Genomic DNA, 15,057 nt, shown 5'->3' with positions numbered 1-15,057 from the left:
GCTGGTGATTGGTTTTGTTCTCTTGTACATATCCTACACTAGTGAGAGCTTGCTGGTGATTGGTTTTTGTTCTCTTGTACATATCCTACAGTAGTGAGAGCTTGCTGGTAATAGGTTTTGTTCTCTTGTACATATCCTACACCAGTGAGAGCTTGCTGGTAATAGGTTTTGTTCTCTTGTACATACCCTACACTAGTGAGAGCTTGCTGGTGATTGGTTTTGTTCTCTTGTACATATCCTACACTAGTGAGAGCTTGCTGGTGATTGGTTTTGTTCTCTTGTACATATCCTACACTAATGAGAGCTTGCTGGTAATAGGTTTTGTTCTCTTGTACATATCCTGCACTAGTGAGAGCTTGCTGGTGATTGGTTTTGTTCTCTTGTACATATCCTACACTAATGAGAGCTTGCTGGTAATAGGTTTTGTTCTCTTGTGCATATCCTACACTAGTGAGAGCTTGCTGGTGATTGGTTTTGTTCTCTTGTACATATCCTACACTAGTGAGAGCTTGCTGGTGATTGGTTTTGTTCTCTTGTACATATCCTACACTAGTGAGAGCTTGCTGGTGATTGGTTTTGTTCTCTTGTACATATCCTACACTAGTGAGAGCTTGCTGGTAATAGGTTTTGTTCTTTTGTACATATCCTACACTAGTGAGAGCTTGCTGGTGATTGGTTTTGTTCTCTTTTACATATCCTACACTAGTGAGAGCTTGCTGGTAATAGGTTTTGTTCTCTTGTACATATCCTACACTAGTGAGAGTTGCTGGTAATAGGTTTTGTTCTCTTGTACATATCCTACACTAGTGAGAGCTTGCTGGTGATTGGTTTTGTTCTCTTGTACATATCCTACACTAGTGAGAGCTTGCTGGTGATTGGTTTTGTTCTCTTGTACATATCCTACACTAGTGAGAGCTTGCTGGTGATTGGTTTTGTTCTCTTGTACATATCCTGCACTAGTGAGAGCTTGCTGGTAATAGGTTTTGTTCTCTTGTACATATCCTACACTAGTGAGAACTTGCTGGTGATTGGTTTTGTTCTCTTGTACATATCCTGCACTAGTGAGAGCTTGCTGGTAATAGGTTTTGTTCTCTTGTACATATCCTACACTAGTGAGAGTTGCTGGTGATTGGTTTTGTTCTCTTGTACATATCCTACACTAGTGAGAGTTGCTGGTGATTGGTTTTGTTCTCTTGTACATATCCTGCACTAGTGAGAGCTTGCTGGTGATTGGTTTTGTTCTCTTGTACATATCCTACACTAATGAGAGCTTGCTGGTGATTGGTTTTGTTCTTTTGTACATATCCTACACTAATGAGAGCTTGCTGGTAATAGGTTTTGTTCTCTTGTACATATCCTACACTAGTGAGAGCTTGCTGGTGATTGGTTTTGTTCTCTTGTACATATCCTACACTAGTGAGAGCTTGCTGGTGATTGGTTTTGTTCTCTTGTACATATCCTACACTAGTGAGAGCTTGCTGGTGATTGGTTTTGTTCTCTTGTACATATCCTATACTAGTGAGAGCTTGCTGATGATTGGTTTTGTTCTCTTGTACATATCCTGCACTAGTGAGAGCTTGCTGGTGATTGGTTTTGTTCTCTTGTACATATCCTGCACTAGTGAGAGCTTGCTGGTGATTGGTTTTGTTCTCTTGTACATATCCTGCACTAGTGAGAACTTGCTGGTGATTGGTTTTGTTCTCTTGTACATATCCTGCACTAGTGAGAGCTTGCTGGTAATAGGTTTTGTTCTCTTGTACATATCCTGCACTAGTGAGAGCTTGCTGGTGATTGGTTTTGTTCTCTTGTACATATCCTGCACTAGTGAGAGCTTGCTGGTGATTGGTTTTGTTCTCTTGTACATATCCTACACTAGTGAGAGCCTGCTGGTGATTGGTTTTGTTCTCTTGTACATATCCTACACTAGTGAGAGCTTGCTGGTGATTGGTTTTGTTCTCTTTTACATATCCTACACTAGTGAGAGCTTGCTGGTGATTGGTTTTGTTCTCTTGTACAGATCCTACACTAGTGAGAGTTCCTGGTAATAGGTTTTGTTCTCTTGTACATATCCTACACTAGTGAGAGCTTGCTGGTGATTGGGTTTTTTCTCTTGTACATATCCTGCACTAGTGAGAGCTTGCTGGTGATTGGTTTTGTTCTCTTGTACATATCCTACACTAGGGAGAGCTTGCTGGTGATTGGTTTTGTTCTCTTGTACATATCCTACACTAGTGAGAGCTTGCTGGTGATTGGTTTTGTTCTCTTGTACATATCCTACACTAGTGAGAGTTACTGGTGATTGGTTTTGTTCTCTTGTACATATCCTACACTAGTGAGAGCTTGCTGGTGATTGGTTTTGTTCTCTTGTACATATCCTACACTAGTGAGAGTTGCTGGTGATTGGTTTTGTTCTCTTGTACATATCCTGCACTAGTGAGAGCTTGCTGGTGATTGGTTTTGTTCTCTTGTACATATTTTACACTAGTGAGAGCTTGCTGGTGATTGGTTTTGTTCTCTTGTACATATCCTACACTAGTGAGAGCTTGCTGGTGATTGGTTTTGTTCTCTTGTACATATCCTACACTAGTGAGAGCTTGCTGGTGATTGGTTTTGTTCTCTTGTACATATCCTGCACTAGTGAGAGCTTGCTGGTGATTGGTTTTGTTCTCTTGTACATATCCTGCACTAGTGAGAGCTTGCTGGTGATTGGTTTTGTTCTCTTGTACATATCCTACACTAGTGAGAGCTTGCTGGTGATTGGTTTTGTTCTCTTGTACATATCCTACACTAGTGAGAGCTTGCTGGTGATTGGTTTTGTTCTCTTGTACATATCCTGCACTAGTGAGAGCTTGCTGGTGATTGGTTTTGTTCTCTTGTACATATCCTACACTAGTGAGAGCTTGCTGATGATTGGTTTTGTTCTCTTGTACATATCCTACACTAGTGAGAGCTTGCTGGTGATTGGTTTTGTTCTCTTGCACATATCCTACACTAATGAGAGCTTGCTGGTAATAGGTTTTGTTCTCTTGTACATATCCTGCACTAGTGAGAGCTTGCTGGTGATTGGTTTTGTTCTCTTGTACATATCCTACACTAGTGAGAGCTTGCTGGTGATTGGTTTTGTTCTCTTGTACATATCCTGCACTAGTGAGAGCTTGCTGGTGATTGGTTTTGTTCTCTTGTACATATCCTACATTAGTGAGAGCTTGCTGGTTATTGGTTTTGTTCTTTGTACATATCCTACACTAGTGAGAGCTTGCTGGTGATTGGTTTTGTTCTCTTGTACATATCCTACACTAGTGAGAGCTTGCTGGTGATTGGTTTTGTTCTCTTGTACATATCCTACACTAGTGAGAGCTTGCTGGTGATTGGTTTTTGTTCTCTTGTACATATCCTACACTAGTGAGAGCTTGCTGGTGATTGGTTTTGTTCTCTTGTACATATCCTACACTAGTGAGAGCTTGCTGGTGATTGGTTTTGTTCTCTTGTACATATCCTACACTAGTGAGAGCTTGCTGGTGATTGGTTTTGTTCTCTTGTACATATCCTACACTAGTGAGAGTTCCTGGTAATAGGTTTTGTTCTCTTGTACATATCCTACACTAGTGAGAGCTTGCTGGTGATTGGTTTTTTTCTCTTGTACATATCCTGCACTAGTGAGAGCTTGCTGGTGATTGGTTTTGTTCTCTTGTACATATTTTACACTAGTGAGAGCTTGCTGGTGATTGGTTTTGTTCTCTTGTACATATCCTGCACTAGTGAGAGCTTGCTGGTGATTGGTTTTGTTCTCTTGTACATATCATACATTAGTGAGAGCTTGCTGGTTATTGGTTTTGTTCTTTGTACATATCCTACACTAGTGAGAGCTTGCTGGTGATTGGTTTTGTTCTCTTGTACATATCCTACACTAGTGAGAGTTCCTGGTAATAGGTTTTGTTCTCTTGTACATATCCTACACTAGTGAGAGTTCCTGGTAATAGGTTTTGTTCTCTTGTACATATACTGCACTAGTGAGAGCTTGCTGGTGATTGGTTTTGTTCTCTTGTACATATCCTACACTAGTGAGAGCTTGCTGGTGATTGGTTTTGTTCTCTTTGTATTGTTCTTGTGTAGTCACTCAAATTTTATTACAAGACCAGAGACTCCTATTTTGCATATCTTTCTTTATACTACTCAGTGCATCATTCAAAAGTAATGATACAGAAGTATATGAATCCAACATTAAAACATTAAAGATAACACAGAGTTAACATAAGTAACCAGTGAGATGGATACTTTGGAAAACACAGAAAAAAATGGACCAATAAGATGAGTCATAGCTTCCATAAACTGTCCAATACGTTCCCCAACTTCCTCTTTCTTTTGCTGCTCGCTGCAGATAAGTCATATGTATTGCTCTGTTTTAATATGTTTATTGCTCTGTTTTAATATGTTTATATTGTATCACAATATATATATATATATTTTTTTTAAACAAGCTTTATTAGAATAAATACTGAAACATTACATAAACAGAGTATCAGACAAAAACATACATTTTGAGGATATTTGCGCCCATATGAGATGCAATGAGGGTAACATTTAGATTAAATTAAAGTCCAATTCGATGTGTCGATATGAGGAGGACCTCTTAGTTTTGCGTTGAGTGCCCAACCCAAACCGGTATGCGAGTTTGGCAGGTTGTCTTAGGGTGCAAAAGCATTAGTCTCTGAGGAGTAAAGCCTGGCTTTTCAACAAATTTTACAAAGATTTACAACATACGAATAATCATACCTTCATAAACAGAAAACTCGAGTTGAAACAACCCGTACACTCCGGGTACTGAATTAAAGAGGAAAGAAAAAAGAAAAAAAAAAAGGGGAAGGGGGGAGAAGTTTTCTAGAATGAATGAATTTGGCCAGCGTCCTTTGGGAATTAAATTTATACTAAGGGGCCTTTAATTAATTTTGACTAAGGAGGGGAGGGGTTCCAAACGGCCAACATCATGCCATACATGACCATTTGGTTGCTCTTAATGTAGTGCAGCTTTTCCAAGTTTAGTAGCTCATTTACGGCCGATCGCCATTCAAAGAGAGTAGGCACCTCCGATGACTTCCAAAGTCTGGGGATAAGCCTTTTCGCTCCTGTGAGCATAATCAAGAGAAGGGCCCTTTTTGGTTTGTCTGCAATGTCGGGAAGATGTAGGATCAAAATGGTTTCAGGTGTGACTGGTATGTGTGTGTTTAGCTTGTCTGACATTTCTCCGAGAACAGCCGCCCAGTAGTTCGTTATTTTAGGACATGCCCACCATATGTGTATAAGTGTGCCTGCTTCGCCACAACCCCTCCAACATGTGGCAGAGGCTGTTGGAAAGATACGATGCAATCTGGAGGGTGTGTAGTACCATCTGGTAAGTAATTTGAGGTGTATTTCCTGGACTACTGCGGAAACAGAGGAACGTTTTACCATTCTGAATGATTTGAGCCATCCTCTTCCTCTATGACATTATTGAGGTCCCTATTCCATGCACTGGTATATGTCGGTAATTGCGTGTCAGGTGGTATGAGCAGCATTTTGTATATTTTTGATATTAGTCTTTTTGGGGGGACAAGGGCCGTGCGTAGGGCCTCAAATGGGGTAAGTTCCCTAAGGAAGTCACTTTTGCCTTTGTGGTGTGTTAAATAGTGTGATAGTTGGTGGTATCTCAGCCAGGGAGAAAAAATATTCCCAAATTGTTCTATCAATTCTTGCTGTGGGCGAAGTCTTCCCCCTGCAAGTGCAAAGTGTAAGGTACTTACCCTCAGGCTGTGCGGTTTACACCTACATTTGCTCAGTTCATAATAAGGTATATCTGGGTTTTCTAGTATTGGAATTTATGGTGATGGGGCGTTTGAGATGTGTGTGCTGGTGGAGATTAATCTGTCCCATTCTAAGAAGGTTTCTGTTATTAAGTGATAGTTATACAGTATTTTGGGGCGTTTAGGTGTAGGAATCCAAGCGAGAGAAGCTACATTATTGGAATGAAGGATCTGTCCATCTATTCTGACCCATTGTTTTTGTGAAGTGTTATGTGACCATTCAGTTAACCTCTGTAGTAGTATAGCCCTTCTGTATAATGTTAAATCAGGAAAGCCTATGCCCCCTCTATCTCTAGGAAGGTAGAGTGGTTTTTTGGGTATTCTGGGTTTAACACCGGTCCAGATGAACTGTTCAAGAGTTCTCTGGAGGTTAGAGACAAAGTCCGCGGGTAAGTGAATGGGGACAGTTTGCATGACGTATAAAATACGTGGTAGGACGTTCATTTTAATTAAGACTATCTTTCCCAGCCATGATAACGACTTATTCTTCCAGGAAGATAGGTCATTGATTATTTCTTTCCGAAGTGTAAGGTAGTTATTTTTATAGAATTTGGATGAGTTTGCCGACAAATAAATGCCTAAATATTTAAATTTGGAGGCCGCCAGGGGAACCTTGTAATGTGATGCCAGTAACTGAGTGTGCTCTGGGGGGAGAGTTAATATTAAGAAGTTCGGATTTTGAAAGGTTTAGATGAAAATTAGAAAGTTTTCCGTAAACCCTGAGTTCTGTGAGGAGCTCTGGGATCGACGAGTCTATGTTGGTGAGGGTATATAAAACATCATCAGCATATAACGCCTGTTTATGCTCGACGTCCCCGATTCTGATGCCCCTTATATTGGGATTAAGGCGTACTTTTTGCGCTAGTGCTTCAATTGAGAGGGCGAAAAGTAAAGGGGATAACGGGCACCCTTGACGGATTCCGTTTGATATAGAAAAGGTGTTCAACAAGGATCCATTGACCCTGATACGGGCATTGGGAGCTGAGTAAAGAGCAAAAATCATGTTAAGGAAGGGATCTCCAAAATTCATGGCCTTCATGACCTGACGCAGAAAAAGCCAGTCGACCCTGTCGAAGGCCTTCTCCGCGTCATTCGAATAGAGTGCCATAGGCACACCCTCAACTTGCGCATAATTAAGTATCTGTATCACCTTAGTGGTATTATCTCGCGCTTCCCGGCCCGGTACAAAGTCCACCTGGTCAGAGGAGACGAGAGTCGCAAGATATTTGTTAAGACGCTTTGCTAATATTTTGACCAGAATTTTAATATCCAAGTTTAATAAAGAAATAGGCCTAAAGATTACTGGGGAGTTAGGGGGCTTTCCCGGTTTGGGTAGGATAGTAATATGCGCTTCCAACATTGTGCCGGAAAGCACTGGCTGCTCTATCAAGTTATTAAAAAGTTGGAGCATAAGTGGTTTTAATGTATCAGTAAATGTCTTGTAGTACTTTAAAGAAAGCCTGTCCGGGCCAGGGCTTTTTCCACTAGGGAAATCTTTTATGGCTTGCGAGAGTTCTTCCGCAGTGATATGTGAGTCTAAACTATCTCTCTGTTCAGAGTCCAATTGCGGCAAAGCAAGCGCTGCTAAATATTGATCTATGAGATCCCTCCTATCCTGTGCACCTGCATGAGGAGTTGATACGTCTGAGATCTGTCCTATGTTGTATAATGTTTGGTAGTAAGAGTGGAAAGAATTAGCTATTTGTTTATTGCCTGTAATTACAGAGCCATCTGCGTTTTGTAATTGGTGTACGTGTGTTTTTAATTGTTTTCTACGTACAGCCCTAGCCAACAGCTTTCCGGGCCTGCTACCCCCCTCATAGTGTTGCTGCTTCACATTTAGAGTTTTGCGGTGGTAAGCTTCTAGAAGGTGCGCTTTGAGGTCTTTTCTAGCGGTGTCTAATGCGACTTTAGTTTCTATGTCTGAGGGATTTCCCTTATGTTTCTCTTCTAATTGCGTTATAGTGTGTAATAGTTGAGTATGCTTTATTCTGTATTGTTTGGTGAGACGCGCTTTATGTTTAAGGAAATCTCCCCGTATAACACACTTATGTGCTTCCCAAGTGTTTATGAATGAGGTGTGTAGAGGATTGTTGTGTAAAAAATAGTCGTCCAAAGATTTTTGAATATCTAGTTTGATGATGGGATCATTTAATAAAAAATCGTCTAATCTCCAGATATAGGTCGTGGGAGGCAGGTCAGGCCATTGGACCGAGCACGTGACCGGCACGTGATCCAACCACGTTATAGGCCCAATGGAGCAGTCGGTAACCATGTCCAAATCATTCGAGTCTGTGTAGAAATAGTCTATGCGGGAATATTTGTTGTGTGGTGGGGAAAAGTATGTGTAGTCCCTATGTGCCGGGTGTAGCGTGCGCCATATGTCGTGGAGTTGGAGGTTTAGGATTGTGGTTTTGACAGATTTAATTACTCTGGGGGGGTACTAGCTATGCTATTTGAGGTGTCAAGCTGAGTGTCCATGGCTAAATTGAAGTCTCCAGAGAGAAAGATCGGGCCCTTAGCTAAGTCCAATAGAAGCTTTGAGATTTTTGACATGAATATATGCTGTTCTGTGTTTGGACTATAAATTGTGGCTAGTGTTATTGGGTGCTCATATAGAAGACCCGTTATTATCAAGTATCTGCCATCCGGATCTCTCTCAGTGTGGGAAATTTTCAAGGGTACTGAATGATGGATTAATATGCCTACCCCTCCTTTTTTTGAGTGCCCTGAAGCGAATAGAGCCGTGGGGTATTGTGAATTGAACCATTTCGGTTCTCTTCCCTTACGGAAGTGTGTTTCCTGAAAAAACAACACATGGCTATACAGACTCTTTAGAGCCCAAAAGGCTATGGATCTTTTACCTGGGTTATTCAATCCTTTGGCATTAATAGTAGTCATCGTCAGGCCGTGAGAGCCAAATTTGCTCTGGCGTCGATTCATTCTGGAGGAGAGAAGAAAAAAAAAAAGGGGGGGGGGGGGGGGAGAAAAGAAGGTTAAGGGAAGCGAGTTTTAATAGAATGAGCAGGCAGTGTAAGAATGGGGAAAGAAAAGAAAACGAGAAGAGAAAAAACAGAAGGGTAGTAAGTATGACCCGGAGTATACTCGTATTCCAAACGGTATACTAGGTATAACAGAAGTGATCTTCACAATACAATTATAGAATAATTAGAATAAAACAGTAGAATTTAAGATAACATTTCAAATGGGGTAGTAACCCTCAAGCTTGTACAGAAAGAAATGATGAACTTTAAACTCCTAACAATGATAATGTGGATTATCTGGGGAGTATTTCAGACTGGCCAAATAAGAATGACCATTAAGGGTGAGGGCAGGGGGAAGGGGGAAGGAAGGGGCGGGGAAAGGGGGGGAGGAGGTGGGAAACAGAGAGGGAGGTAAAAGGAAAGTGTGGGGAATGGAGGGAGGATTGAGGGGGAGAGAGAAGGAGGGAGGTTTAAAGGGAAGAGGAAAAGGAGGTTTGTGCGAAGAAATAACTGAGTGGGTTATGAGACCACGAAACCTTGTGTGAAGGTCAGTTACCAGGACATTATTCAGTCAGCCGTATAATGACATATATGAAAAAAAAAAACATAACAAAATAACCGTAGGTCAAACATAATTAGCTAGCATTTTAGTTAGCATTTTAGTTCAGCACTATTAAGGAAGAGCGACAATACATAACAACTAGTGCAAACATTTCAAAAAGTAACTGTGTGACCTAAAAAGTTCAACAGTATAACACTATAACAATACAGTTTGCGCATAGAGAATGGTGTGTTGTATTATTTGTAATTATGAGAGTGTGTGCCCATGGTCTTTTTTCCCCCCTTGGGCCTATCGCCCTCTGGGATGTGGTATGTCTCTCTGGCCTGTGACCAGGTCCATTCTCTTAACTGCTTGCAAAACCAGAGATGTGAGCATCTATGTACAGTATTTAACCTCCACTGCTTAACAGATTACCCAACCATAATAAAAAGGATACAGCTGGAATGTTCCAAACAAGGAGCCATGAAATCCATCCAGTCAGGGTCATGTCGACTAGCAACTTCAAACTCATGGAATTGATGAGGAGTTTTAAGGAGAGGAGCCCCCAAAAGGCTGATCCTTATCGATTGAGAGGCCAGAATAGAAGGCCTGCTCGTCTGAGCCTGGGTGGAATATTACTGATTTGTTCTGGTGTGTAGCCACAAGTGAAACTGGGAAGCCCCAGCGATATTGAATTTTGTGGGCCCTTAATTTGGCTGTGATATGACCCAACTCCCTTCTTTTCTGGAGTGTAGTAGGCGACAAGTCAGAAAAAAATTGTATTTCCTCTCCTGCGTGGTGAACTGGATGTTTAAGTCGTGCACATCTGAGGATTTCTTCCTTATCTCTATAATTAAGGAAGCGGACGATGATATCTCTGGGGGGGGCTTGGGTGGCGGTTTAGCCCTGAGTGCTCTATGTGCACGCTCTAAAATTATGTCTGGTGAAGATGGGGAGTCCTTCAGGGTGCGGAATAAACTTTGGAGATATCCAATTATGGCAGTGGGATTGATGGTTTCTGAGATTCCTCTGAAACGTAGATTGTTCTGTCGGCCTCTGTTATCTAAATCTTCGATTTTATCGGATAACTGTTGTATTATCTCTGAGTTGCTTTGGATGTTGGTGCTCATAACTTTTACTGAGGCTGAGCATTCCTGCTGTTTGGTTTCTACCTGGGAAACTCTGGTGTCCAAGACTGAGATGTCTTTCCTTAGCTCGTTAAAGAGGTTGCGCATTTCTTGAACTGCATCTCTGATGTCTTCCTTGGAAGATAAATGTTTTAGGTCTTCCTTTGTTATTGCATATTGTGCTTGTATATCTGAGCCTGGTTGTTGTGCGTGGTTAGCGTCTGAGCTGGCATCCATGATATCAGGTGGGGAGGGGGTGGACGAATCTACTTGCTTTAAATATTTATTGAGCGTGCCTGCAGGGATGTTTTTGTCTGTCTTTTGCAGCTTTTTACAAGGCATTCCTCAACTTTCCTTCTGTTGTATGAATAAAAAGTTAAAAGAAGTGTCCCTGTAAGGGGTTCATCACTTTCTCAGTGTAAGGATATAAGAATGTGTACTTGGTAGGGTGGAAACGATATTTCACAACTGTAGGCTTAAATTGTGATGATTCAAATTGTCTAGGTTGTAATGTTAGATTTTCTGTATCACAACAGATTCACAATTCTTAGAGATGGTATCAGTGAGCTCAAAACAAGCTTATGTTCTTTATGGCTGCATAGAGTGGTAGTTGCAGCTCCCTGTGATCCTTTTCGGAAACAATTAACCGGTTTCATCGGGGCAGGCCTAAATTATAATAAGGGGCCTTAGATTTAATCGTTCAAGCAGAAGGACTGCCCTGTATGTACTCCGTTGTTTTTAAGTGCAGGTTAACACTTGATACTATGCTCGTCTGCGCCCTGTTCCCCACAGCAGTGTCCAGGATCTTCTCTCACCCTTTACTTGTAATTTAGTCAAAAGTGCTGAATTATTTGTTTAACACTACGCACTATGTGTTCTAAATTGCCGGTCTTACAGTGTCTCTTTATGTCTTTCTACGAGTGCAAGTGATAGGCCGTCAGGCAGGTATGTGGAAGGCGTGTGCGGTTATGGAAGGTGAGTGATGCATTTAGGCCCTGTTGCTTTCTCTGTATCGCGGTAATGCGTGTGTGCTGCTGGCTTACCCCTGCCGAAGCAGGTCACTCTCTGTGCCCTCTGTTCTGAATGTCAGCCCGTAGTAGAAGGCCCCTCTCTTTTCTCCACTGAGAGCGGGCGTTAGGAGGTGAGTTGTGATAGCCGTTCCGTTGATCGGGACTCAGTCACAGCACTAATGATGGAGAAGCCGTTTCGTCCGTCTTTCACTTTTTCCAGAGGTTCCAGTTGAGGCTTTCTACAAATCTCTGTCTGTTTAAAATGTACCCAGTAGTCGGTGATACTTCAGTGCTCCCTTATAAGTGTAAAATTTAAGAGAAGGAGTATATTTATGACATAAATATGCTATGTACAGCTTGAGGGTTGAAGAGCTCTCCTAAAACACAGTCATCTGCCAGTGTGGCCTGGCTCTGCCCCCGTATCACAATATATTTTTACTCTAATTTTCATTTGTTTTATTCACTCTTCCCCCCTTTTTTATCCTTTCCATTTCATCTCCAAATTTTATATTTATATATTTTATTTCCTATTTCCATAATCATTTCCTTGCTTATGTTTTTTCTTTGTCTACCGCCACACTACTGTTTATTTTTCCAGCGCTTTCTACTTGCATTAGCCCTTTCTTAATTTCTACTGTTACCTGATGCCTTGACGGTTTAGTTCTGTCTCGCGCAGCCATCCGCCATCTTGTGACGTCACCATCTTCCCGCCTCCTTTTTTCCCGCCCTCTGACTTCGTTTATATTCATCCTCTCACATCCTTATTGTTTGCTTCATAACGAGTGACGGTTTCTGATACATTTTGCTTATTTTCCTAGATAATTATAATTGGGTGTTGGCAAAACTTTACTATTGTTTTTTTCTTGCAGACTTTATTCATTCAGTCTGAAGAAACAGATTTTATTATTTAAATATTTGTTTCTGTCATTTGAATAACTGTTTTTTCTGAGGTCTTTTACTGAAGTTCTTACTTTACTGTTTTTTATTCCAGTCATTTTATTATCTAACAATTTTATTGTTATTATATATTTATTAATATATATTTTATTTATTTATTTTTTAACATGGCTCAAGTCCCTGAGTCTAATGAACCTTTAACTGCACAGTCTGTGCAAGTAATGATTGACAATTCTATGGGAAAAACGATGACTCACATGTCAAACCTTTTATCTCAACAACCTAACCCTAAATCTATTTTTAAGAGAAAAAGACCTTGTTCTGTTTCAATTTTGGCTAGTAAAAAATTACTTTCAAAATCTCTTCAGACACTTGCTGACACTGCAATTCCTGGCGGTAAAGGAAGGAAAACATCCACAAAACCTTCCCCTAATCCCAAGGGGTTACAATTGGGATAAAAAAATACTGAGACTTTATCTGTTAAGAAACATAAAAAAGTGGTATTATCCTCTAATTCTAATTCTTCTACTGAATAATTATCTAATTCTGATTTTGAGGATTTATCCGATAACTTGTCCTCAGACTCAGATTCTCCTAAACCTAAGAAATTAAAGAAATCTCCCAAAAAATCTAAATCTTCTAAAAAAGAAAATTCTAAATTTTTTGATTGCCTTGGCAATCCCAGATTTTGTGCAGATGATCTTCCCAGATCATCTGAATGGTGTCCCTCTCTTGATGTGGCCTCTTTTATTGACTTTCAATTAAAATTCCCTCTCAAAAAAGATGCTCGTAATAAAATGAGAGCAGAATGCCCTCGTCCCCTTCTTCCCAACAACGCTTGTATAACTCCCAAAATACCCAAAAATTATAAAATTCATTGGGTCCCCTGGTTATAGGGTTAAAAAAGGTATGGATAGGGCATGGAAAACATGCCAAGACAAACTTTTAGATTCTGTTGGTCCTATTGCAAAACTTTTTGAAATTTCAGAACAGGCTGTTATTGAGAATTCACCTCTTGACCTCTTTTTGGTTAGAGAATGGATGCAAAGAATTCTCTCCTTTATAGGAAATACCAACTCAGCTATGATTATCGAACATAGAAAAAATATTCTACATAAAATAGACCCTAAAATCTGTGATAATGGCATAAATGAATTAGACTCTGACTCTAATGGTCTGCTCTTTGGGGACATTTTTCTAAAAGACCTTAATAACTATATTAATACATTCTCAAATTTAAATAAAGTAAGGACTTCATTTCGTAAGATTTTTTATCCAAGCAGTTTTTCTGACAGGGTCGGGAAAGCCAAAGGGGAAGTGGTCTCTGAAGGAGAAACGATTCCATATAAATTGTTTAGAACTGCTAGCGGGTTCTTTCGCTGTCAAGAGTTTTGTGAGGAATTCTTCTCCAGTTACCATTTTGCTTCGCATGGACAACATCTCTGCAGTTCGTTATCTAAACCGTTTGGAGGGTACGAAGTCCAGAGATCTGTCCAATATTACCAAAGAGTTTATTCATCTGTGTTTAGACAGGAATATTTCTGTGAAAGCAGAGTATATTCTAGGTCTTTCAAACACAGCAGCGGATTGGGGCTCCCGCTTTTTAGTGGATTACAGCAATTGGAGACTCAACAGAGATGTCTTTCTTTCTCTGTCTCACCTCAGAGGTCCCTTCATTCTCAATCTTTTTGCGTCTCGTCTGAATTTCCAAATTCTCTCCTACTTCATTTGGAGACCGGACCCAGAGGCAGCGGCAATCAATGCTTTTCTCCAACTCTGGCCTCCTCAAGGAGCCTATGCCTTCCCTACCTTCTCAATGATTTCGAGAACAATTTTCGGTAGTTCGCAGAGACAAAATTTCTCTTCTTCTAATAACCCCCTTTGGCCGACTCAACCATGGTATCCTGCTCTTCTATAAATGTCTTTCAAACTTCCTATTCTTCTCCCTCATCTTCCACACTTGTTAACCAACCCAGAAGGAGATTTTCATAATCTCATTCTTCAAGACTCCCTTCATCTTATCGCTTGGTCAATTTCAGGGATTCCTCTCCTCTCGAAGGACTTTCTGAAGGAGCTAAGACTCTCATGCGAGAATCTTGGGCCCCAGGCACCTGAAAATCCTATTTTTATGCATGGACAAAGTGGTCTAGCTGGTGCATGGTTAGGAACCTGGATCCCCTTTCAGCGGATATAAAACCTATTATTAATTTTTTAACATCTCTTTTCGAATCTGGTTTGGCTTACAGATCTATCAATTTGTATCGTTCTGCTATTTCAGCTAAACATGTCTTATTAAATAATTTTCCTATTGGTCAACATCCCCTTGTTTGTAGACTTTTTAAAAACCATTAGACTAAAACGCCCTCCTGTTCCTAAATATAATTTTTTTTCTGGGACGTAGATAAAAAAATGTCCCTTTACAAATCTTGGCCTTCTAATAACTTGCTTTCTCTGGAACAACTTTCTGAAAAATTAGCTACTTTATTATGTCTTATTTCATTTCATAGAGTTTCTGATGTTGGTGCTTTAGATTTTAATTCTAAACTTTTCTCTCCTGAAGGTGTCACCTTTTTCTTATCTCGCAAAACTAAAACTTTTTCTTCCTCTATATTTTACCCCTACTTACCTTCTGAACCTTCTCTTTGTGCTGTTAAATGTCTT

The 15,057-nt window shown here is 40.4% G+C and overlaps 1 protein-coding gene across 3 annotated transcripts in view; it reads left to right on the top strand.

Moving 5' to 3' along the window:
- Positions 1-15,057, top strand: part of LOC128660792 (cytidine monophosphate-N-acetylneuraminic acid hydroxylase-like) — a 301,003-nt gene that overhangs the window by 263,574 nt on the left and 22,372 nt on the right. The gene's annotated exons all lie outside the window — the stretch shown is intronic.

This window comes from Bombina bombina, chromosome 5 (genome assembly GCF_027579735.1).
Source record: "Bombina bombina isolate aBomBom1 chromosome 5, aBomBom1.pri, whole genome shotgun sequence".
NCBI classification, from domain to species: domain Eukaryota; kingdom Metazoa; phylum Chordata; class Amphibia; order Anura; family Bombinatoridae; genus Bombina; species Bombina bombina.
This window is presented reverse-complemented; position numbering and strand designations above follow the sequence as displayed.